Raw genomic sequence first — 23,489 nt, 5'->3', positions numbered from 1 at the left:
ACAATAGTAGGAATGAAAAATTTTTTTTTGAAAAAATGGAAACACAGGAGAGTTGAGACATGGTACTTGGTATATGTGGAGTATTTGTGTGCTGGTTACATGAGGAAAGTAGAAGAGGCAGAATTCAGGATATTTTTTCCTTATGATTTGATGCAGACTTTGGAATTATAAAATAATATAAATTTTAGCAAACTTTAGAAGTTCAAGTGAAAAGATTATATATTTCTAAAAATCATTCATTTCATCAAGATCTATTTACACAAAGTATTAACTGATGATTTAAAAAATTCCTTCCTTAGAAGTGGTTATATCACCTTTCTCATTTTTAATATGTATTTTCTCTCTTTTTTCTTAACATATTTTCTAGAGCTCTTGGCTTATTTATAAATTCTAATTTTTGTTTTGCTTTTAAATTAATTCCTACTTTTATTATTAGAATTTCCCCTTCTATATTTTAGTTTATTTTGCTCTTTATTATTATTTTTTCCTTGAATGGGAAATTTGGCTTCTTTGACTCTTTATTAATAAATGTATTTAAGGCTATACATTTCCTTATGAGTAGTGCTTTGAACAAATCCATAGGTTTTTATATGTAGTGCTGTCATTAGTGTTAATATTTAATGACCTGCAATTTTAACTTTTAGTTATTTGACCTGGAAATTATTTAGAATATTAAAAGTGGTTAATTTCCTTCCAACTCATTTATTAGCTATCTTTTAATTATTAATTTCTAGCTTTATTGTATTGTGTTTACAGAATGTGGCTTTTATGAATCTTTCCTTCTTTGAGTCATAATACATGTTCATGTTTTGGTAAATGTTTCTCTGTCTCTCTCTCTCTATGTGTGTGGGTGTGTGTGTATATATATATATATATATATATATATATATATATATACACACACATATATATATATATATATATATACATTGCAAAGTTATTTTTCATGTCCATCTTCCTCTTTCTCTCTCTGAGAAGTAGTTATTAAAGTATCTCATAATTAATATATTTCCAAATTATCCTTACATTTCCAACAAATTTTGCTTTATAATTTTCTGATGCATTATTTTTGAATAAAAGCAGGTTCATTCATTCATTCACTCATTCTTTTATGAATTCAACAAATAACTATTGAGAATCCATTGTGTTCCAGATCCCAGGTTGAGCTCTTAGGCTATGACAATGAGCAAGACAGAAATTTAGTCCCTGATGTTGTGGAATGCACATTAGAGATAGTGCATTAACACTATCTAATAGAGATAGTACTATTAACACTAGATAGACATTAACACTCATTCAATGACTGCCACTAAGTGTGGAGGATGTTGTGACTGGAGAGCACAGGGAGCTGTAAGAGTTTAGGAGGCGGTTATACTTGAATCAAGGAGGCTAGGAAAGTCCTCCCTGAAGAAGTAATATTAAAGTCAAATCAGGCACATTTTAGGATCTGAAAGCAGACAGTATTGGTCAGGATTCTAGCAAAAAACTCATGTACACAAAAATTGCAAAATTTGAGGAGACCTTAATGTGGCACTAGTTACAAAAGTATGAGCAGGGTATAACATGTAAGAGATAGTGCTATATTCTGGGACCAGCATCACTCCGGGCTTTAAATGGAAGGGTGAGAGTGATCATGGGAACCTGCAGATAAAGAAGCTGTTTGAAGAGGCTGTCTTAAAGCGCTGACCTTCTGATAGAGGGCCAATGTCAGTCAATGTCAATCCCACAGGGAGGAAGCTGGGGGAATATATACCCTGACCTTATGCTCCTCCTTCCCTCTGATTTCTGCAGGTGCTCCCCTTGGGCCAAAAAAATCAGAAAGGCAAGAGAGCCCATTGATGTGGTCCCTACAAGTCAGCCACCTGGGGCACAAAACAGAGCGTAGAAGGATGGAGCAAGGTCCTGGAAAGGCAAACAGGAGATAGTAAGCCCACAATCCGATATGGGTGAAGATGAGAGTTGGGAAATGAGCCCAGAGAAGTCAGAGCAAGGAAGGATTTATGAGCCTTGGTGTGATTTTGAATTTTGTCCAATGGGAAATGGGAAGTCATTGATTAATTTAAGCAAGAGTGTGAAATGACTGCAATTGCAATTTTAAATGATAGCTCTGGCTATAGTGAGGAAAATACCTTGGATGGATGATGGTTTCCTTCACTAGAATGGGGACACTGGAGAAGGATTACCTATAGATTGGTAAGATAATGATCTCAATCTGTGGCATATTGAGGTTGAAGCATAGAGTTGGATCTGCACTGAGAAAGATCTTGGCTAGAGATACCAATTTTTCAGTAGAGAACAGTTAAGTGGTGTTTGAAGTTTAGGAGTTGATGAGATGGTCTAGACCCTGTGTGTATTTAATATAGAAGAGGGATTAGGAACCCCAGAATTCAAGAAATTGGTAGAGAAAGTACAGCCTTCAAAGGAAGAAGAAAGTAGGGATGGCTAGAAAGGTAGGAGAAATCCCTGGAGAATTTTGAGTAGAAGCCATGCTTTTGAATTATTTAATGACAAGTATACTCCTGGCATGCCTTAGGTGAGTTAAGATGGGCTTTGTATCCAGGATATCAGGATAAGATTAGTGAGGTCATTTCAAGTAAGAGAAAACTTTATGCTGACATTTGATAGCTTTCTTTTATGTTCAGGAGTGACTCTGGCCTAGAAACCTGAAACCCTTCAAGGAAGATATGGATTAGAGTGAATTTCCTTCTCGCAAGTTCTCCATGTCTGCAGATTCTGTTTTTGTGAAACTGAAACTGGTGTTCAAAGCCAGAATGTGCTGTGTGGTCGTGGAGAAAGGTATACAATCCATGGGATTTGACACTCTTACTGTAAATGAATCACCTACTTTTGTTTGTCTTCATGGCTAAATTCAGACTACTGGAAAATAGCTGGGACTGCTTTAAGACATTTTGTCCATTAGATTGCCTCTTAAATTTCAGAATAGCAACGTAATTTAAAATGACAGGTTACCTTTTGGTTCAACCTAGATGTGATCTCGGAGAGGCAGCAGTGAGTGGTGGCATGAAGCGAGATCTTAAGTCCCTGCCCAGGAATTGAACCTGGGTAGTCTGGATGAAAACCAGGAATCCTGGCCACCACACTTCCTGGCTCTTGCCCCCAGTGAAAAATGCATTTCTCACGGAAGCAAAAACTGTAAAAACAGGTACAAAGTTTATTATTAGAGACATAGCACAGCAACAAGTGGGAGAGCACACAGAGAAAATTTGTTTAGTTCAGGTAGAATCAAGGCAGAGATGCACACCCAGAGAGAAAGGGTGTGGGCATCCTCCCTAATGAAGAGGAGCACAGGAAAGAGGCCATTAAATTATTTATATCAGGCAGTTCTTCCCAGTCTTTGTTTACTTTTGGCCAATTATCTGGTTTCTTTTTCCACACCTGACCTCCCCTAGGACCCTCCCCAAAATGCGTGCACAACTGTTTTCCAAAATGGATTTCAGCCCAGAGGCCTATGGGACAGCCTTAGCATCCCATATTATGCCCCCTCCTTTTTGACCCCCAAGGAGTCCTTCTGCACATGTGCAATGTCACCCTTGCCCCAAGGATGGGAAATATGTGACCGCTTGATCCTTTACTCAAACAAGGTTTAGCCCCTCTCTGTTCCTGCCATGACTGTTTCTTAAGGTGTCCACAGGAGACAAAGCTTGGCTATTTACCCTGTTCCTGTTGTTACTTCCATTTCGGAGAGTTAAACAGGAGGCTGATTTTATTTATTTACTTATTATTATCTATTTTATACATATTAGTGTATATATTCAATCCCAATCTCCCAATTCATCCCCCCCACCCCCCGCTTTCCCCCCTTGGTGTCCATACATTTGTTCTCTACATCTGTGTCTCTATTTCTGCCTTGCAAATCAGTTCATCTGTACCATTTTTCTAGATTCCACATATATGTGTTAATATACGATATTTGATTTTCTCTTTCTGACATACTTCACTCTGTATGACAATCTCTGTGTCCATCCATGTCCCTACAAATGACCCAATTTCATTCCTTTTTATGGCTTAGTAATATTCCATTGTATATATGTACCACATCTTCTTTATCCATTCGTCTGTCAGTGGGCATTTAGGTTGCTTCCATGTCCTGGCTATTGTAAATAGTGCTGCAATGAACATTGGGGTGCATGTGTCTTTTTGAATTATGGTTTTCTCAGGGTATACGCCCAGTAGTGGGATTGCTGGGTCATATGGTAATTCTATTTTTAGCTTTTTAAGAAACCTCCATACAGTTCTCCATAGTGGCTGTATCAATTTACATTCCCGCCAACAGTGCAAGAGGGTTCCCATTTCTTCACACCCTCTCCAGCATTTGCTGTCTGTAGATTTTTTGATGATGGCCATTCTGACCAGTGTGAGGTGATACCTCATTGTAGTTTTGATTTGCATTTCTCTAATGATTGGTGATGTTGAGCAGCTTTTCATGGGCTTCTTGGCCATCTGTGTGTCTTCTTTGGAGAAATGTCTATTTAGATCTTCTGCACTTTTTTTTATTGGGTTGTTTTGTTTTTTTAATATTGAGCTGCATGAGCTGTTTATATATTCTGGAGATTAATCCTTTGTCCGTTAATTTTTTTGCAAATATTTTCTCCCATTCTGAGGATTGTCTTTTCATCTTGTTTATAGTTTCCTTTGCTGTGCAAAACTTTTAAGTTTCATTAGGTCCCATTTGTTTATTTTTGTTTTTATTTCCATTACTCTAGGAGGTGGGTCAAAAAAGATCTTGCTGTGATTTATGTCAAAGAGTGTTCTTTGTATGTTTTCCTCTAAGAGTTTGTAGTGTCCAGTCTTACATTTAGGTCTTTAATCCATTTTGAGTTTATTTTTGTGTGTGGTGTTAGGGAGTGTTCTAATTTCATTCTTTTACATGTCACTGTCCAGTTTTCCCAGCACCACTTATTTAAGACAGTGTTTTCTCCATTGTATATCCTTGTTTCCTTTGTCATAGATTAGTTGACCATAGGTGTGTGGGTTTATCTCTGGGCTTTCTATCCTGTTCCATTGATCTATATTTCTGTTTTTGTGAGGAGGCTGGTTTTAAATGTCTAACCTGGAGCCCATGTATCTCCTTTCTCAGGAGATGTGAACAGGAGACTAGTTGTAAGTGTCCGGCCTGAAGCCCACTTTTTCCTGCGCCATGAAATGTAAACGGGAGGCCAGTTGTAAATGCCTAGTTTAGGGCCCATCTATCTCCTGTCTTAGATGTATATGAAGCCAGGAGTTTATAGCTTAGGTATTGAGAGATAATTATCTGATTTTCAGAGCCAGAATGGCCTTATATGTGCAAAAAACAAAATTATAACACAAATTAGGAGTGAGTCTGTGTCCAAGTTTTATTAAAGTTCTTAGTGAGAGAACCATGAATAAAAAGACCTGATTCCACAAGTGCTTATAGGAAAAAGATATAAATGTACAGATAGCAAAATAAAATATTGGTAGAGTTGGTACAACGATTGGGGGTTAATTTTTCTTCTAGGCTATGAACTCGTAACACCTCTTTTATTTCTGTAGGTTAACCTCCAACACACAGGAGTGTAAACCATATGAGCCTTTTCTCATATAGATTTATGCATTGCTAAGTAAATATGCTGTGACAACAGTTACCTTCTTCAAGAGGGTCAGATAAGTGTCTACTAGAAAATGCTCTCGCATGATAGAGAAAAAGAGATCTAGATCTAGATCAATGGTTTTTTTTTTTCTAAACTTGGAACAGCTTTCTCTTTTACAGTGTTGCTAATGAATGACCGCGGCATTTAAAACTGCCTTTTCCAAGGTAAAGATACACGTACAAGTGACTTGTATGCAAATGACTTTGTATCATGCAAGAGCTCAGGCCCTATTGTTTTCTAACTCATCAGTAGTTATTCCTCCAAGCCAGAAATGTCAAACAGGTTTTAGAAAATTTACCAGGTTTACTGAAACTTAAGACTCTATCCTTCAAATTTCCTGCTTATTTTCCTCAAAGCTTGTTACGGGATGAAGACTGGCTGAGAATGAATCAGTAATATTTAGAGTAGTCTAATGTAGTAATCATCAAACTAAGGAACAGATAGGTATTTTAAGGGAATCAATTTCTAGATACTCGACTTCTCCATGTACCCTTTCCTAAAAATGGTCTGAGAACCTGACTGTGGTTCTCATTTCCTAGCTCTCATTTCACAACTGTCCTTACTTTACATGGAATCTTTGCAGCATTGCTCTGAGGTTTGAGAGCATTAAGGAAACGGCTATTTTTTTTTTTTAACCGATGTCAGGAAAGCATTTAATCAAAGCACTTAGATCTGACCTCAGTCATTTTATTAAGAAATGCACTTCCAAAAATCTTTTTTGCCTTTTATGTTAAAAACCTTTAAAAATTATAATGTATTTAAGTTGTTTTCATCAAACATGCATTACTAATAATTTTATTTACAAATCAATCCAGAAAAAAATAACAATTAGAGCAATATGATCAGGGGAAACAAAAAATTTCAATTTCATACATATTTTTGTTGCAGACATTTTTGGTGATCAGTAAAAGACGTTTACAGAAAAAATATATTAAATTTTGCAGGAGAAGTTGAATGGAAATATTACTGTAAGGAAAAAAGTAGTGATATGAAACCTTCAATTGTTAATGAAGAGTTTGTTCATGAATTTTAATTGGATGTTGATAGATATCAAATAACTTTGGTATTAAGATTTCATTGCATATATATACAAGCTATTATGAGTTTTATTTGAAAATGTCAATATTTATAATAGAGCAGAATTTATAACCTTTATAACTACTTAAACATTTAAAATAATTGTAAAATATTTTAGTAGTCATCTTAAAAATGTGTGAAGGTTTTACAGTTTTCCAAAGTCTGACTGTCATCTATCTAATGTGCTGGTTGGCCTACAAACATGAACATGCTTTGATGACAATGCAGAATTACTGGCGATGTCTGTTTATGGTTAATCCTCCAACCATTCTTTAAGTTTATATCTTCTATAGACTGGTGAAAAATATCAGTCACGGAAATTCATGTGACTTCTCCAATGTTTCCCCTTAAATCTGAATCTGAATGAAGCAAGACAGGACAAAAGACTTTTAGATCTGACATCACTCACCTTTCTGCAACTGCAAATGTTCTATGCAAGAAATTGTCAAACAGTGTAATTCTGAGTTTCTAGAGAAGGTTATCTGAATCAGCCTCCCCATTAAGCAGAAAGTGTTTCCTCCTGCCAAGAGGTTTAAACTTCTGTTGCTGTAGTCAGTGGAAAGTGCCCATTTCTGGTGTCGCAGAGAGAATGAAGCTTCCAAAGAGAAGTGAGACAAAGAGCTGAATTAAGAGAGAAGGGACATTAAATTTCCGTACTGCTGGTTTTGTTAGTAACCAAAGCAGGCTACCAGTGTTAGCAAAGCATATTAGTAGGAATCAAAATATCCATAGGAATTAATTAATGTGGTCTCAACACCTAAAGGTTCTACTGTGACCAAGTTCTTAAGCAAAGACTAAGCTTAATATAAGCACATGTGATATTTTGATTTATAATAAGAGATATATATTTGATCTTCATTGCATTTCTGGCATAGAGCACCTAAAGCTCTTGGTATTTCTTGTGGCAAGAGTCTTAAAGATGTCTTATATTATGTCAGTGAGGTTACTTTTGGAAAGCACCTAAGGATGGGGGTCTAGTTGACAGAGGAGCCAACCTGGTGATTAGAGGGTTGGAACTTTTAGGCCTACCCCCCTGACCTCCAGGGAGGGGACAGGGGCTGTTGAATAAACTGCCAATGGCCAATGATTTAATCAATCCTATCTAAGCAAAGAAATCTCTATAAAACCCTAAGGCCAGGGTTCAGAGAGTTTCTGAGTTGGTGAACAGGTGAAGATTCTGGGAGAGTGATGTGCTCAGGAAAGTTTCTTCATTAGCCTGCATCACCTCACTCTTACCTAGTAGACTATTTGTTATAGTATGGTATTGTATATGTTGTGTTTCCTTCTAGGCAGAGATGATATTAAAAACTTTTAACCCAATGTTTAATCATCCGTTTGTTGTCTGGTATGGATATCAGAACAGACACAGGTTGTAGGGAGAGAGTGAGAGTGTTAGAACAGAATCCTGGTGGGGACTCCCAGCTATGCCAAACATTTACTCTTTAGTTGCTGGGTCATGGATAAGCTTGGGAGAGGAACCAAGACAGCCAATATGGCAGGGGTTGAAAGCGAGCATGTAAGGGACCATTGAGAAATGGCTAGTTGCCAACTAGCATGGTGGTATTTCCATTTTTAACAACCAATAAGGGTTTTATAGTGTATACTCAGGGAATGTCAGCTCCGTATCTAGTAGCTAACTTTGCCTAAAATTCATGTGAAGTGTCAGCAGGTGGGATAGTGCCCTAGTAGATTCATTGTTCCCAGATGTTATTAACTGAGGGCATATGATATACCTTTACATTCATTATTCTAAATAGAATTATTTGCTTAAACAGCTTTTAAATTATGTAACCATCTTAAACAATCAACTCTACTTTAAAAAGATGAACTTCTATGGAATGGGGTTAATCAAACTTTCTACCACCTTAACATACCTTGTGGTTATGAAACACTCCCGCAGTAACAGTGTAACTATGGTAGTTCTCAGGGTTTGAGGGTGAGGGCTGTAGTCTTAAACTCCTAGGTGATTGCTACATGCCACTTCTACCCTATTGATCTAGAACAGTAGGAAGAAAAAGCACAAACATATAACTTATGACATTTAGCACTAATTTTTGTACTGTCAATGTTGATTCCCTTTTCCATTAGGACTTTCAAAAGAAAGAGAAAGAATTCTTGGCTAATTTGTCTTTCCCTGATTTTTCATGGAAACCCCTGAACTGGACAATAGTTAAGGTGCTTGGTTTCACTTGATGTTCATGTCCCTCAGCACAGATTTCGTCATAGCCACACCTGTATCTTATTTTATTTATTTTATTTTTAATTAGTTTTTTTGCATGAATCCCAAAAGAGGTCCTCCTTGCCTCTGTAAAGTAGGAAAGAAGTAGACTATCATATCCATGCATCTTTTCATTTGGTGGAGGTAGGAAGGACCCTAAAATCTTTATTATTTTCTTTATTATTTCAAATTTATTATTATTATTATTAGAGTTCTCACACTACTTAAAAAAGTGAAACTCTCCTTCCCTTTTCCAGTCCTCCCATAGAAACGTACATGTAAAATTTTTTCTACTACATATTATTTTAGTCAGTTACAGGAATTATATACTAATAACCATTCTTAACATTGGCACTTTTTCTAGACTGACTTAAATCTTAGCAATAGGATTCTACCTATTTGATTTCTCAGAAAATTTATAACCTTGATCACAAAAATTTAAAACACTAAGTAGAAACTTTAACAAGGATTTTAAAATAGAGATTGGAAATGGCTTCTTCATCATCTCTCATAGTGTATGCTACAGCAATTGGATATATACAAAGTTGTTAGAAAATGGCAATCATTAGTTTCAGAGAACACCAGGAACTCAGAGGTGCAGATTCAGTTTTACAGTTCATGTGCTGTGTAACTGATTGGAGAAATTGTAAAACATTTTACGAATTATAAAAAGTACACAAATGTAGTTATTTAAATTTTAAGTTTAATGGGATTTTTAGAATAGGAGACCAGATCCCTGAAGGCAGGATTGTCATGAAAACTTCCCTTATTCTCTGATTTGGAGAAGAGACATATGCCAGCATTTCTAACTTTTGGGCATATGAAGACTTTCTGGAATTTAGAATAATATTGCTTCTTCTTCATTCAACAAGTGATACTCCTTATTAGAAAGAGGCTTGATCAGTAACTATTTAATTGAGGACTTTTTCTACAAAATTAAAAAAAAAATCGTAAGATATAGGTTTAGTCAGTATAGAATATTTTGTTAAAAGTCCAAATTATGCCTAGAATTGTACCCTGATTTCACCTTTCATTACTTATACTCTTACCCAGACTCTTTATAGCATCAGTATCAACAGCAAGTAACATTTAAGGGTTTAATGGCCAAATACTCTGGAAAGTACTGCAAGGCACTCAAGGAAAGTAAAAGCAATGATCCGTGTTCTCCGTTCAGTCTAGTAACCCTATATAGTTGGAGATGAAAGAACATAAATATAAAACAGTGATCAACAAAGGACGGAACGTAATGAAGGTAGCCTGTAGGTCAAAAGAAAGTTTGACATGATTTCAAACGATTAGGAAAGTCTTTAGAGAAGAGGTGGCACGTGGGTTTGCCTTGAAGAGTGTCCAAGATTTGGATGAACAGAGAAAAAAGAAGAAAGAGTTTTCAAGAAGGAAGGAGAGTCTCATTCACTGTCTTCTATTATTGACCCCTACAGTGTCCAGATTGAAGTGATGACTGATTAACTACCATTCCATAGAAGTTCATCTTTTTAAAACAATGTTTATTGTTTGAGATGATTATATAAATTAAGAAGTTGGTTAACCAAATTATTTTATATTTTTAAAGGACGATATTGAATGGAAAGGTACATTAAGCTCCCTCAGTTAATCACATCTGGGAACAAATGAATCAAGTACCCGATGACAATACACATGAATTATAGGCAGAGTAACTACTCCTCACACAGTTGATATGTTATGAGTATGTGCTATGAGACCCATACTGGCTGTTAAATGTAGAAATACTTCCACACTCATTGGCAATTCATCACCTCTGAAAGTGCTCTCCTCCAGTATCTACCATGCATTACCCAGATTTACCCAGGATTCAGCAACTAAAGAGTTAATGCCTAGCATAGCAGGGGGTCCCCACCAACCATCTCTTCTGGAAATCTGACCCTCCCTTGTCTGTTCTGGTGGATCTATGCCCTTACGAAACAGGTGATTAAATATTGGGCTGTTTTGAATATCCTGGGATATTGAGGATATCCTGGGATACTGAGAGCCTTTTTGCCGTGCTTACAGAGCACTTGGAATCTCCCAGAACCCCTGACCCTGAGGCATCCACTCCCCCCCCAACCCCCCTGTCACCTGTCCTCTACCCCCTTTCCCCCTTCTGGAAAGAATCAGTAACACAAGTGACGAACTCTGGAAAATCACTATTTCCAAACCATGTCCCAGGAGCAACAAGGTTGAGGTCCAAGAATTTTGTGGATACTGTGCTGCCCCACATCCTCTTCCTAAATTCAACTGTGAAACCATAAGTTTGGTGTCAGCCCCACAGCAAAACTGTGCTTATAAAATCCAGTGAGGTCTCAATTTCCTCATCATAGTTCTTTCTCTCTCCTGAGCCTCTCACCCAAATCTACCTGGATCCTGTTTTCCTGATTTTGTGTTAGTTTTGTTTCAGCAACCAATGTAGTTTTTCATACATTCCAAGCACCAGCAACTCTGGGGCTCTGTCACTGAGCACTGTGACAGACAGGAGGGGTGACCCTCAGAACTTCCATTTTCTCTAAGTCTTTCCTCTCAAAACATAAATGTGATAAAAATACTGAGTGTCTACATTTTATGGTGGTGTCTTTGCTAGTACATTTCTTTTTTTCAGCCTTTCTTAGATATAATTGACATAAAATTTTAAGATATTTAAAGTGTACATCGTGGTGATATATGTATAGATAGATATTCTGAAAGGATTCACCTTATCTAGTTGATTAACACATTCATGACCTCACATATTTATCTCTTTTTCTTGCTGAGAACATTTAAGTTCTACTTTCTTAGCACATTTCAATTACACAATGTTATCGACTGTGGTCACCATGCTTAATGTTAAATCTTCAGACTTTATTCATCTTATAGCTGAAATTTTGTACCCTTTACCAACCTCTTCCTATTTCCTCCACAACTCAGCCCTGGCAACCACTTTCCTACTCTCTGTAGGAAAACAAACAAAAAAGTCACACAAAAAATTTTGACATTTTTTTCCTTTTACATTCCACATATAAGTGACACCATGCTGTATTTGTCTTTTCTGGCTTATTTCACTTACACAATGCTCTCCAGGTCCATCCATGTTGTCGCAAATGGCAGGATTTCTTTCTTTCTCCTGCTGAATCATATTCCATCGTACATATGTTCAACTTCTCCTTTATCCAAGCAACTAAGGATGGACACTTAGGTTCTTTCCATATCTTGGCTATTGTGAATAATGCTACCATAAATATGGGAGTGCAGATATTTCCTTGATATCGTTTTCATTTTGTTCGTATATGTGCCCAGAAGTGGGGTTGCTGGATCCGATGGTAATCCTATCTTTATTTTTTTGAAGAGCCTCTACGTTGTTTTCCATAGTGACTGCACCAATTTACATTCCCACCAACAGTGCATAAGGGGTTCCCTTTTCTCCACATCCTAACCAACACTTATGTCCTGTCTTTTAGGTGACAGCCATTCTAATAGGTGTGAGGTGACATTTCATTGTGGTTTTGATTTGCAGTTTTCTGATGATTAGTGGTACTGAGCACATGTTCATGTGCCTGTTGGCCATTGCACGCCTTCTTCGGAAAAATGTCTATTCAGTTTCTCTGTCCATTAAAATTTTTTTTTATTGGAGTATAGTTGATTTACAATGTTGTGTTAGTTTCAGGTGTACAGCAAAGTGAATCAGTTACACATATACATACATACACTCTTTTTCAGATTTTTTTCCCATATAGGCCATTACAGAGTACTGAGTGGAGTTCTCTTGCTATACACTAGGTCCTTATCAGCTATCTGTCTTACATATAGTATTGTGTATATGTCAATCCCAATCTTCCAATTTATCCCTCCCCCTCTTACCCCCGGTAACCATAAGTTTGTTTTCTACATCTGTAATTCTATTTCTGTTTTGTAGATAAGTTCATATGTACCCTTTTTTTAGATTCCACATATAAGCGATGTCATATGATATCTGTCATTCTCTGTCTGACTTAACTTCACTTAGTATGACAGTCTCTAGGTCCATCCATGTTACTGCACATGGCATTATTCCATTTTTTTATAGCTGAGTAATATTCCATTGTATCTATTTATCACATCTTCTTTATCCTTTTCTCTGTTGATGGACATTTAGGTTGCTTCCATGTCCTGGCTATTGTGAATAGCGCTGCAATGAACATTGGGGTGCATGTATCTTTTCAAATTATGGTTTTCTGTGGATATATGTCCAGGAGTAGGATTGCTGGATCATATGGTAGCTCTATTTTTAGTTTTTTAAAGAACCTCCGTACTGATTTCCATAGTGGCTGTACCAGTTTACATTCCCACCAACAGTGTAGGAGGGTTCCATTTTTTCCACACCCGCTCCACCATTTATTGTTTGTAGATTTTTTGATGATGGCCATTCTGACCGGTGTGAGGCGATAGCTCACTGTCGTTTTGATTTGCATTTCTCTAATAATTAGTGATGTTGCACATCTTTTCATGTGCTTTTTGTCCATCTGTATGGTCACCTAATCTATGACAAAGTAGGCAAGAATATACAATGGAGGAAAGACAGCCTCTTCAATAAGTGGTGCTGGGCATGAAATTAGAACACTCTCTAACACCATACACAAAAATAAACTCCAAGTGGATTAAAGACCTAAATGTAAGGCCGTATACTATAAAACTCTTAGAGGAAAACATAGGCAGAACACTCTTTGACATAAATCGCAGCAAGATCTTTTTTGACCCACCTCCTAGAGAAATGAAAATAAAAACAAAAATAAACTAATGGGACCTAATGAAACCTAAAAGCTTTTGCACAGCAAAGGAAACCATAAACAAAATGAAAAGACAACCCTCAGAATGGGAGAAAATATTTGCAGATGAAGCAACCGACAAGGGATTGATCTGCAAAATATACAAACAGCTCATGCAGCTCAGTATCAAAAAAACAAATAACCCAATCAAACAATGGGCAGAAGATCAAAATAGACATTTCTCCTCTGTCCATTTTTAATTGGATTTTTTGTATTTGGTTGCTTCCAAGTTTTAGCAAATGCAAATAAAGCTGCTATAAACATTTGTGTGCAGGTTTTTGTATGAATGTAATTTTCAACTCATTTGGGTAAATACCAAGGAGCTCTATTGCTGAATCATATGATAAAATTATGTTTAGTCTTGTTTGAAACTGCCAAACTGTTTTCCAAAGCGGCCGTACCATATTGCATTCCCACCAGCAATGAATGAGAGTTTCTGCCGCACCACATCCTCACTAGCATTTGGTGTTGTCAGTATTTTGGATTTTACTCATTCTAGTAGGTGTGTAGTGGTATCTCACTGTTGATTTAATTTGAAGTTCCCTAATTATATCAATATGTAATGCTTTCATGCGTTAATTTGACATTTGTATAACTTCTTTGGTAAGATGTTTGTTCATATCTTTTGGCCATTTTTTAATTGGGCTTTTTATTTTCTTATTGTTGAGTTTGAGTTCTTTATATATTTTGGATACCACTCTTTTACTAGATACATGTTTTGCAAATATTTTCCCCCAGTCTGTGGCTTATCTTTCGCTTTCTTAATTTTTATACTTTTAGAAGTCTTTTTCTTCTTTGAAAATATCCATGGTGATTTTCACATGTTGTACTCTTGGGTACACAAATTGTTTCCTCTCCCTCCATGTAATTGGGAATATATTTTTGAAACATAATATTTTTTCTTTTACATTTCCAGGCACATAACCTTATCTATATTCTTTCTATCTGTTTTGAGTGGGATGGGGAGATTAGATTACTCCCAAAGGAATGAAAATAGTTCATTTCGTCATTTAGTTCTGACATTTAATTTGGATTTTTGACTTCTCAGCAAGAGAATTGTCTTGGATAACTGGTTCGTTCAAAGGTAAATTTTTTTCTAAATTATTTCATCATATCTTTCAATATGTTATAAGTAAGGCCTGTTAGACTTGATAGTAGAGTTTTTATGTAAGGAAAGGGTGACAGGAAGGTGTAGGTGAGATAGGAATGTCGATTTTATTGGTCTCGGGAGACTGATCGAAGAAAAAGGAAGATGGAGGCAGAGCAAGGAAATCAGATGTCAGGACCCTTGTCCTTTCCCTCCCCTGTGAAAGACAGATTAACTCATGGGGTGAGGATAGGTTAGAAACATGTAGATAAATATGAGAGCACAAGAATATTGGAGAGTGGAGCACGTCTCAAAAGTCCAGGTGGGATAACCCACACCTAACGAGTTACCTACCCATGGAGAAGACCAGACTGTCTACTCAGCTACATAGACCAAAGGATCCAGAAAGCAGTGCATGGATTTAAGGCTTTTTTTCCCTCCTCAACTGACACTCAATTATTTCCCCTTATTACCCAGATGTCATCCTGGGGAAGGGGAGGTTAAGGTGGTGGAACTTCCAACAAAGCACCTAAAGAGATTGAGTCATCCAAGAGAGTTTAAATCAGCCCTGACACGGAGTTGAACTTTAAATGGACTGAATATTTAAAAACATTGACACCTGAAAGGAACTCTTTAAACCTGAAGAAACTGAGGTATTGTTAATTGCAAGTTTCAGTTTCATAGCGACTTAGTGGATGGGATGGTTAATGGGAAAGATCATTAGAGAAACTTTTTTCTTTACATATCTTTCTATAGGTAACTAAGTACAGTGTAAATTTGCTATCCTACTATATAAATCTCCTTTTTTCCTCCCTATGTTATTCATTAGTCCATTCTTCCATTCACCCATCCCATTGAATTGATTTGTTGAAACTACTAAGTAAAATAATACATGTTATGACCGTATCAGAATGTGGGACATGTATACACAATTTGTGTTAGCTACTACTACTACTATTATTATTTGTATAATATTGTCATTATTATTAATTTTCTGCATACCATATAGTCTGTTTCCTATGAGTTACTTCAGAATCTCTAGTAAATACAACTATGGAGGAGATGGCAATGTAGAAAAGTTATCAATTTTTATTTTATCATGTTTAATGAGAAAAACGCCATCAATTAACTTCACTCAAAAAAAACTTTAAAAAATCATATCTGTGAATATAGCCAATATTTTATAGTAACTATAAATGGAGTACAACTTTTAAAAATTGTGAGTCACAATGTTGTAGACCTGAAACTTACATATAATATTGTACATCAACTCTACCTCAATCAAAAAAAAAAAAACTAGCAATATAACACTGGCCAAATTAAAAAAAAATTATACCTGTGAATTTAAGAATATTGTAGACACTATTGCTATTCAAATGAATAAAACTCAGCTTCCGACAAGTAAAGCTTGCATTGTTGTTGGAATAAAGTAAAACATACATTTAAGTTCCATAAAGTGTTAGGTTTGTTACACTAGAAATATGCTTAGGGTTTCAGTTATGGGTTAAAAAGAGGAAGTGCTCAGTTTTAACTGGGCAAGAGGGTCAGGATAAGAATTAAGAGAAGAGGGGAAATTTGGGAACATCTTGAACCGTAGTGAAGTGGCTGAGCGGGGATGGGTATTCCACACAGAGGGAACAGAGTCCACAAAGGCATAGGCAGGAAATAATTTCATGTGCTGATGAGTTGAGAGCATAGAGTGGGAGAGGATAGGAGTGTGGCAACAAAGGAGGCTGAATTACTAATCCATTAATCCATTCAGCAGATAGCTCTCTACTGTTTGCCCTGTCAGGCATGGAAGGTGCTGGGGATACAGTGATGGTCTCTGCTTTGATGGACTCACATTCTGAATAATCACAGTCTTCTTCTATGGGAAACGGGGCTTTGTTGAAGGGGGAATGACTTTATTTTTATTGTAGGAAGGTCACTTGGTGGCCGTGTGAAGCAGTGTTTGAAGGGGGCACAAATGAGGATGGACAGACTAGATGATAGACAGACTAGAGGTAGATGATCATTTACTAATTCAAATGAGTGGAGCTGACGCCACTAGAAGCAAGAACAGAAAGAAGTAAGCTTTGATAACTAGCTTGAATCTATTAAGTCTTGGTGACTACTTGGACCTGGGGTGTAAAAGAGAGGGTAAAACTTGAATGGCCCAGAGTTATCTGACTTGTGTGAAAGGTGATACCCTCACTGAGTTTGTTGTCTCACCTGCTTTTCTAGACAAGCTAGAGCCTTGGGTGCTGAGCCTGGGCTGGGACCTGATGCTCTAGGAACTGAGGCTGGAAGGGGTATATTTAGAGTGAGTGGTGGGGGTGGACGGGATTTGGTGAACAGGGGTGGCATAACTTGCCCTTGGGCTGCAGCATGTGAAACTAAATGGGAGTGTTCCAGACGGCTCCAAGCTGTTCAAGGGGACTAAGAAGGGGACCTTTAGCTATGAGGCTATGGGTCTAAGGCAGGCAGTGGAGGAGCTCTCAAGGAAGGCTGTGAAAAAGCCACAGGAAATCCAAAAGAACATCTGCATGTCACCAGCTCTGGTTCTATTCCAGCCTGGGTACCTAATCCCATGAGCTAGTACTGATAACTAAGGGATGAAACAGTATTCCTATGAAAGCTTATTTTTAGTTATTCTTTAGCAATCTGGCTTTGGCTCCCCTTGGTTTCGTCCAAATCCAGTAACTTCCATCACTCATTCTAAACATACCTCCAACCTCAGCTCTGGAAACCTCTCATGGACTTAGATACAGCCATGGAGTATCTGCTCCAACTTTATCACTCACTTGAAGTGGGCAGATGGAATTAAATGCTCCACAAGGGGTCTTCATAGCAAAAGCTGTGTTTTGGGGGAATTATGGACATACAAAGAAATGTTGGATCATTTTTTCTATTTTATTATTTTTTCCGCTTTGCATAAGTATGATGAATCCTTTCCAGGTCCAGACATCCCCTATTTCTCAGGGGATGTAAGGTGGTGACCCTGATGATGGCAGCTGCTTGGCCCTGCCTTTAGACCTGGTTCTTCTAGATGGCTCACCTCCTCCCAGAAGCAATGATAGCGTAACCAGAAGCTAAACTTCTTGTTTTTAAAAATTAATTAATCAATTAATTTGCATTTGCTGATGAGTACTAGCAGCACATGAAATCCTGTTTGATGGTGTTTGTTGTCTTTCCTCAACTTCTTAGGACAGACCAATGGTGCATGAAGGAAATTTAAGAAATACAGGGTGAAATTAGGTTAAAGTCAGGAAGGGTGACTGATAGATCAATCAGGAAACAATGTAAATGTGATGTAGTTTTTCAACCTGTTTTGTAATTAGAAAGAAATAAGGTGTGGGGGCACACACACACACACATACACACACACACGATCAGATAGCCTAGGCTGGTAGGTAGAGGGTGGAGAAATTCTTCAGAGGGTGGAGAAATTCTTCAAACTCAGAAATTTACTGTGTGTCTTAATCCTGAGCAAAGCTGAGGAGGGAAAAATAAAAAATAAGATTTGTGGGGAGTATAAAAGCTCAATTTCGGATATGTTGACTTTGATATGATCATGGGGCATGCAGATGGAGAATACAGGTTTAGTTCAAGCTATGAGAGTCCCTGGATGGCAGTGACACAGAATATCTGACCTGTCCTATATAACAAGAGGGTTGTGAGAATTAAATAAATACATGTGAATGTACTTTACAAAACTATATAGCATTGTGTACCTCCATTATTTTTATTACTATTTTGAGAATTCCAGCTTATAGCATCATTTCTGTGTTTCTTATAGGCAGATAGAATAGTATTTTTTTTCTCCAGAGAAGTCAATGATTTTTCTATGTTCATCTTACCCCAACTACTTCCCCCCAGCCTCTGTGTAGATGCTGAGGTTTGAGGTTTCTGTAAGCCTCTCTCTGTTGCTCATCTCACTGTGGACCACTGTAAGTGCAGAAATACATTGCAGCATCCTCCAGCTGGGAGTCTGAGATACTGAGACGGAAGGATTTGGCTTCTTTCTGGAAGTTCACAGAGTAGTGACTGTTGGTTGCATTCTGTTGCTTATAAGCTTCTTGGCCAATAATGAAAATCATCTCCCCTCTGGGAGGCTGTTTGTACCACAACAAATAATAATCACTGTCACTAGTGCTATACGTACAGTCCAGGGTCACTGTGTCTGCCTCTTGCACAGACACTTCTGGTTGAGGCTGAGTGACCATCTGGGCCACACTGGATCCTGTGGGAAAGAGGAGAGAAAGGACCACCCTGGGTGTCACAGGAGGGAAAGAGAGCAGGCAGACCAGCCCAAACTGGTTCCCATCTCCACCCACCTTTCTTCTGCTTGATCCAAACTTCAGGTAAAATCCATCAGCTTTCTTGCCTCCAGTAGCTGGGACCCATGAGGAGGTAAGATCCCTGTGTTATTAATCTTTCTTCCTACTTCCCAGTCCTATTGGATGTTAGTAAAAGCAAAACATGTGCCTTCCTTACCGAGATAGGTAAGACCACGACTGCCCACAGCAAACCGGGGCCTGCCGTGCTGGCAGCGCTCTCCTGCAGGGTGACGAAAGCTCTTGTTCTTATCTGAACCTTAGGTATTAGCTGTACTGGGTGACATCACTGCTTCAGAACAGGAACTGGTATGTCAGATGGGCAGTTGAGTAACTGTTGTCAACTGTGCAAGCAGTGCCCTCTTCAGGTCACAGAAATAATTACTGAGGCAATTCCTATGATTCACTCCCCTACCCAGGAAGAACTTGGTTTAAGGAAATCTGTTCTGTAAGGAATCTGTTTATTCGAGTTTCAGGTTTCTATTTATATTCAATGAAGAGACCTTGATATTTAAAACATACCCTATTTTTCCCTTCATTACTGCTTTTAAAAAATCCTACCTTTTATCATAACTTCTCCAAAGAAACCTTCTGTGACTGTGTTAGAACATACTGATTTTCCCCTTAATATTCTCTTATGAATATATGATGTTTACAAAATAAATTTTAAGCATAATCTTTGGGCTCTATTGAGCACTTATTATGTGCCCAATATTGCCAAGAGCATTGAAGAATTCCGTATACCTGTACGAGGCAAAGTTCTGTTCTCATAGAGACCATAATATATTTGGGGGAGGAAAGATCAGGGCCTGGAAACAATAGCAAATGCTTTAAAAAGGTAAGTCACTATGAATCAATCTTTCAGATTCAGCACAGTGTGACTTTAGGAGAGAAGGAATTCAAGGATTCACTATTAGAGAAGAAACTTTGGAGGAGATAGAGCTTTAAGGTGTGCTTATGGGACTAATATGATTTGACCAGACTGATACACACATAAAAGGGAAATTTGGGTGAGCGGAACAACCAGAAAAAAAATTCAAGAGTTTGAAGTGCTTATGGGTCAGTAAGGAGAATAGATGGACTTGAATAGAGGTATATTTTGAGAAGAAGTAGGAATGGGGTTTAAATTATAGAGGGTGAGCAGATTCAGGGACAGGGATAATGAGGAAAGTTGAGACTTGGTAACTAAGGACATGATCACACATCTGCAGAGACTGGAGTTTTGTAAATATGGTCTGTTTCACCATCTTTTGAAAAAATAAGGTGACAGCTTCTAGTTTTCCAATTATGTAATCACTCAAGTACCCCATGCTCTTATTAGCAATCAGCCCAGTAAAGTTCACCTTAAACTTTCTTCTGTTCTTTCTCTATTAAAATTTCAAAGAATTCTCTATTAAAATTCCAAAGAAATTTTTTCTATTAAATTTTGTTCCCCCCCAAAATGGAGCCTAAAGCAAAGACTCAGGTGAAGATAGTTTATTTAGGATGCGATCTTAAGAAGCAGAAATGAGGAGGTAGATAGCACAGGATTAGGGCTTGATTCTCCCAGGATCTCCGAGAAGCATACAGGATGCTTCTCGGGATTATCTGCTGGGAAGCAAGAAGCTAGTGTACTCATCTGTCCCTTTCCCCTCTGGTTGGTGCTTGCTGGCAGGGATGGTAATACCCCTATACTTTCAGGCTGTGCTTGCCCATGGGCTGAATGAGCTCCCAAGGAGTCAGAGAAAGCCCTGGGGTAGGAAGTAAAAATAATGCACAGTGCATGCTTAATGTTGGATGTTATCAGCTTGAGACGAGTCCGAGCGTCCAAGAATTGTCTATCACAGCCATTGATAAATTCAACCCTAGGCATTTGGACGTGACAACAGGCACATGAGATATTTGTTATAGGGCTCTCTTCGCACTACTCAGATGCGTGCTTGTCTTATGTTATTTTCACTGTGTCTCTGAGTCTTCAAGATTGTGGCTGGCTACAATCCATCTAAAACACTTAATACAGGAGGTTGCATAACCTGAGCTTCAGGCCCTGCTCCTTTAATTGGTACCAAGTCTATAACTGATACTCATCTTTTCCCTCCTCCAGTGTACCCTCCAGACTTCCTTATATTGGATACCACTTTGGCGAACTTAGATTCTTGCCTGGTGGGGTGACCCAGACCCTCATTGCTGAGAGGTCTCAATTCTTTGTCACTTTGTCCTTTTTAGGCCTTGTTGCCACAGTTGCCACTTGCTCTTTTTACTGGGTATGGAAATACCCCATGTGAAACGCTTACATTCCAAACATATTTCTTCTTGCTCTCACTGTGTAATAACAATCTCGTACTCCATGATAATTGGGTCAATTATGCCCCCATCTAATAAATCCTATCTTTGTCTGCTGGACCTCTGGCACAAGGAGTTCAACTAGGTCACCTAGTGATCTAGGTGGCGGTCATAGCTGCAGGTTCAGTGGGGCCCTTACTGAATCCGCTAGTGGAAGCATTCTTCCTCAGGGAACCAGGACCTCTAATCCAGCAGAGCCTAGGACTATGAGAAAAGGCAAACACAAATTCTGAAGGTGGGTTACAGGGAGTGACAGGAGAAGAGTCTGTTCTGCTTCCATTTCTTGGTTTCTAAACTTGTGTATTTTAGCTAGGGTGCCACAGCACCATACATCAGACATTGATTTAATGAATATTATCCCTTCCTGGAATAGCATTCCAACCTGGAATAGCATTCCAACACTAATGGTGTTGCCCCTGAGCTCGTTTCTTAGCTGAGCCTTTAACAGGCCATTCCATCATTCTTCTAGGTCACCTGTTCTAGGTACCGTCAACCTAGCTTATCTCTTAAGTCTATTGTAAGACCAGTGGGTTCCCTCCCTGGTTATGCTGTCACAGCTGTTGTGTTCTAAAATGGGTACCTTTTTCTGAGGAGATTCGGTTTTGGACATGGATGGACAAATTAAAAGAACAAGCACCTATGAACAAAATGGAAAAGATTAAGATTCTTGGAGGTAAGAGCTCCCAGGAAAATTATAAAGATTTGCTGGACAGAGGAAATGCTTCAGAAGTCTGACCTGTCACATATACCATATGAAGCTATGAGGGTTACAGATGATAGCAAGTATGAAGACAACTTGTAAAACTGGAAAGCACTACACGTGTCATTTTTACTGTTAAGTTAAGGACTACAAGTCATAGACATTCATCTCTCTGTGTCTCTTATATTCAGATAGGAGGAGGTTTTATTCGAAGGAGAAGTCAGTGACTTTCTATATTCCTCTTACCCCGACCACTTCCCCCGACCTCTGCACAGATGCTGAGGTTTGAGGTTTCTGTAAGCCTCTCTGCTGCTCGTCTCACTGTGGACCACTGTAAGCGCAGAAATACTTTGCAGCATCCTCCAGCTGGGAGTCTGAGATCCTGAGACGGAAGGATTTGGCTTCTTTCTGGAAGTTCACAGAGTAGCGACTGTTGGTTGCATTCTGTTGCTTATAAGCTTCTTGGCCAATAATGAAAATCATCTCCCCGCTGGGAGGCTGTTTGTACCACAGCAAATAATAATTACTCTCACTAGTGCTATACGTACAGTCCAGGGTCACTGTGTCTGCCTCTTGCACAGACACTTCTGGTTGAGGTTGAGTGACCATTTGGGCCACACTGGATCCTGTGGGAAGGAGGAGAGAAAGGACCACCCTGGGTGTCACACGAGAGAGAAAGCAGGCAGACCAGCCCAAACTGGTTCCCATCCCCACCCACCTTTCTTCTGCCTGATCCAAACCTCAGCAGAACATATCAGCTTTCACCTGGGCTCTCTGAGGCAATGCATTTACTCTGCTATTCATCTTCTCTCGTTTCACAGCCCCATTAGATAACATTATAAAGAAAGACCTAAACCTTCCTTACCCAGACAGGTGGAGACCAGGACTGCCCGCAGCAAGCTAACAAATATCATGCTTACAGCTCTCCCCTGCAGGCTGAGAAGTTTCCTGCTCTGATCTGGGTTCCCCTCTGTGCTCCGCGGCCCTCGAGCTTCAGAGCAGGAAATGGTATGACAGGTGATGGGTGACTGTCTCACTGACAAAAGTTTTCCCAATACTTTTTGGTCTCGCTTCAGGAACTAGGCTATTGGTTGTAATTTCAGATGAAAGTGAAAACCGTTTTCTGAGTTTTTTTAACTTGTAGGGTGAAAATAAAGAGAAGAGGGAGCTGGCAAATTTATTCTGCTAAGACCTAATCTTGGAGAGAAGAATGGGGACCTGGAATAGTGGACAGAAGTGGCAGAGTTTTATTTGCAACAGTGGCAAACTCTATAATTTTTCTTTGCATTAAAAAAAATAAAAATGACAAAGCAAGTATAATATAAACAATTATGGGTGATAAGAATACA

General features: G+C 38.3%; 1 protein-coding gene and 1 long non-coding RNA gene across 1 annotated transcript; one reads left to right on the top strand and one right to left on the bottom strand.

The window, feature by feature from the left end:
• Positions 1 to 23,489, top strand: part of SALL2 (spalt like transcription factor 2) — a 915,550-nt gene that overhangs the window by 162,164 nt on the left and 729,897 nt on the right.
• On the bottom strand, positions 22,479 to 23,018 carry LOC125963609 (uncharacterized). Its single transcript, XR_007475767.1, has 3 exons — positions 23,006 to 23,018; positions 22,689 to 22,766; positions 22,479 to 22,548 (listed from the first exon to the last, which is right to left on the bottom strand). It is a non-coding gene; the product is annotated as an uncharacterized LOC125963609 (long non-coding RNA).

This window comes from Orcinus orca, chromosome 2 (assembly GCF_937001465.1).
Source record: "Orcinus orca chromosome 2, mOrcOrc1.1, whole genome shotgun sequence".
In the NCBI taxonomy this organism is placed as follows: Eukaryota; Metazoa; Chordata; class Mammalia; order Artiodactyla; family Delphinidae; genus Orcinus; species Orcinus orca.
This window is presented reverse-complemented; position numbering and strand designations above follow the sequence as displayed.